Below are 3,282 nucleotides of genomic sequence, written 5' to 3'. Positions count from 1 at the left end.
TATCTTATCTTATCTTATCTTATCTTATCTTGTCTTTTCTTATCTTATCTTATCTTATCTTATCTGAAATGTCAATGTCATATTTCTTTATATCAAAAAGAACAAAAACTGACCAAAGTGATTTACTGATCAGTCACGGACCTGTATCATTAAAACAAAAGTCAAAATTAAATGCAGAAACACAATAAAACAAACAAAAAAACAGGTTTAACAGAACTTCAAATTGCCTCAATCAAATATGCCAATCACAAATTTCCTTTTTTATTGTGCTAAGTAGAAGCAAGGCAAAATATTTGTCTTTGTATTACTTCAAGCTTCTCTGCACGTTTAACTGAAATCTGCAACATAGTCCTGCTTACTGAACCTTCCCTCCCAATGCCTTCATTTCCAATCTCATAATACAAGCTAAATTAGCCATGGCATATAGCATTGAAGCATGCAATGGCCATCGGTCTTCCCTCATACATCTCAGTCACGTAATTGAATATCAAGTCTGCTGGGGCCCTTCATAAATGAGTGACCATCTGCACGTATACATAACAGGACACACGGTTGAATCTGTGTAAGAAGTCAGATGAAATGGCAGTTTAAGCCAGATGTCTGAAGATCTTCTGCTGTGAAGGGCATGTTGAAAGAATGAATCCAATCATCCACAGGAAAATACACAACTCAGTCTTATTTTCCTTTAACCCTGCCAAGCCTTATTGATGCTGTACACTGCCCCCTATTTTTAGCTCCCAGTAATGCGGCCTGCACAACCAGCTGCGGTGTAATTAATTTCTCATTAGTGCAGTCAATAATGACAATTCTGTAATCTTGCTTGCAAAATCTCACACTCCTTCTTTTGCAGCACATGCATTTCGCCTCCCCACCACTCCAACTCCACCAATGCCCTGCTGGAGGGAAGGATTCACATCTACAAAAAAAAAGGCTGAGCAAACAAACAACAATTAGCTTCCTGTTGACATAGAGAATGGTACACTCATCTCCTGCAAATTACCCCATACTGAGTCATGAACAAGTGAGACTTTCACTTTAGGTGCTTTTAATGAAGCATTTTATGCTGAAGGTAATCATGAAACTGCAGACACACAACACAACACACTGGAATGGAGTACATCCACAAACATTCAGATGAAATAGTTGCTGTGATTACAAGAGCAAATATTTAACATTTGAAGAGTAAAACTGATTGGATATCCAAGGCAAAACTGTTTATGTGCAACTTTATCAGATAAAACGACCCAGTAATCCATGTGTTTTATCGAGTAAATTGGTTGTTCCTGCAAATCTCAACCAGAAATGTGTAGAATCTTGAGTCACACTGTTCTTACCCTGCTGGTGTTTGTTTTAAATGAGACATATCATACTTTTAAATGTTTTTTTTAAGCATTTAAAAGCATGATATGTCARGCTTTAAAAGCATACTTTTAAATGCTCCTATTTCTCGTCCTATTTTTCTCAGGCTTTAAGTTTCTTCAGGCGTCGTCAGGCTTCTTCTTCTTCAGCATTTGGAGTGGGCCACAACAAAACATATGTCCAACATACAACAAGACCAGACAAAAAGCTATGCTTCATGCAAGATGTGAGAATCTATTCAGAAGGTCGGTTACATCTTTCATGGTGCTCCCAAACACCATGGGTCCTGTAGAGAGAGAAGCAAGTCTGTTAAAAGCATGTTATGATGTGCAAAAAAACAAAACAAACATCAGGTTAATCAGGCTGAGAATAAGAATAGAAGAAAATATGTTTTTGATGGAAAGAAAGGATGTCCAATAATGGACATCTTAAAAGTAAAAACCAGACAAAAGAACACAGCAATACCAGTCAGCATCTTGATCTTCAGGCAGTGCTGGCTCTAGCCATTTTGGTGTCCTAGGCGAGTTGAAGCGCACCCCGCCCCCAGCTATGTCCCACTCACCCCAATTTGAACCCCTTAAAACAAGGTACAATGGTAAACTTAGATTTATTTGCTTTCCCAGAAAGCAAATAAATAACAACATACATGTCAACTTGTATGGATTGTCCATAAGTTATAAGGATTTTACGTCATTTTGCAGGTATACAGACGTATCTCACAGATTTTTTCAAGTCTTACAGATTTTTTCAAAACCTCATTTTAAAATTTATCTAACATGTAGCTTGTAGCATTATTTGAAAAAAACAAACAATAAATAGCATTAACTAACCATCTTCCAACATGTTCTGCCAGTAGAAATAAGTTTTGAACTTTTCCTGCTCTCCTTTCTCCTGCTTCCCAGCGGGTGCTTTCGTGTCCCCCCTGGGTGCAAGTTGTATGGATTGTTTGCAAAATTTACGGATAATTGAGGCTTTTTAAACAGGTAAATGTCCGAAGAGATTGACATGTATGGGACAACAAAATACAGACTTGTTATTGAGTTTGTCAACACCAACCGCTACCTGGAAGGCACTACTAGCCCCTCCCCCATCAGAGTATCGGAACAMGATGAGTCAGTACAACATCAATCAAATGAGAGAGAGAGGGTGTGGGCGATTACTGCATTGGGAGGGAAAAAATGTTTTATGGGCAGAGCAGTTTATTTTTCCTGTTATACTTCATTATAGTTTTTTAAGACAAAGCTAAATGAAAGGGGCGCTGAGCAAAGTTATAACCAGGGATTAAAAATATTTATTTTTTTTATCTTCTGCAGTTCATCTACCCCTCCAGCAGATGGCGCTCTAGGCGACTGCCTAGTTCGCCTATGCCAAGAGCCGGCTCTGTCTTCAGGAAATTTCATAAAAAATGTTGCCACGCCKGCATTACATTTAGTATGTGACACAGTCATTTTAGATCACTGATTTGATTTATAACAGCCTCCCCATCACTGACAGGTCTGAACAGATCACACCTCATCAGCCCCTCTGAAATAATGAAGACCAACATGAATGCTATAGTGACCCGTAATAGTTTAATATTATTGTTTTATTTCCTGTTCTACAGGCATTTATTGATGTTGATGGATTCTAATTTTAATTCTTAATTTCTTGTTCTGTCTTGAAATAGAGATGATTGAATGCTAAACTAATGATATAAAACAAATGTAAATGTATGTAGGCTAGGCGCCTGACTATGGTCAAGAATGGTATAAGGAAATCAGAAATAAGTCCAACTGAGGAGCTTGTGTGTGAATAAAACACCATAACACAAGGAATGAATTTAGTTTTTTTTCTTTTGTATTGCAAGATTTAAGATAGGATCCAGCTGATATCAAATGACATTCATGAATATGAACAACAAAAAAAAAATAACAAATAATACAT

At 37.3% G+C, this 3,282-nt stretch overlaps 1 long non-coding RNA gene across 1 annotated transcript in view; it reads right to left on the bottom strand.

Moving 5' to 3' along the window:
* Nucleotides 1–1,192: 1,192 nt before the first annotated feature.
* Nucleotides 1,193–3,282, bottom strand: part of LOC106524971 (uncharacterized) — a 5,621-nt gene continuing 3,531 nt past the window's right edge. The window contains exon 3 of the long non-coding RNA XR_001311052.1: nucleotides 1,193–1,645. This is a non-coding gene — a long non-coding RNA (uncharacterized LOC106524971). The remainder of the gene's footprint in view (nucleotides 1,646–3,282) is intronic.

This window comes from Austrofundulus limnaeus, unplaced genomic scaffold (genome assembly GCF_001266775.1).
Source record: "Austrofundulus limnaeus strain Quisiro unplaced genomic scaffold, Austrofundulus_limnaeus-1.0 Scaffold207, whole genome shotgun sequence".
NCBI lineage: Eukaryota > Metazoa > Chordata > Actinopteri > Cyprinodontiformes > Rivulidae > Austrofundulus > Austrofundulus limnaeus.
This window is presented reverse-complemented; position numbering and strand designations above follow the sequence as displayed.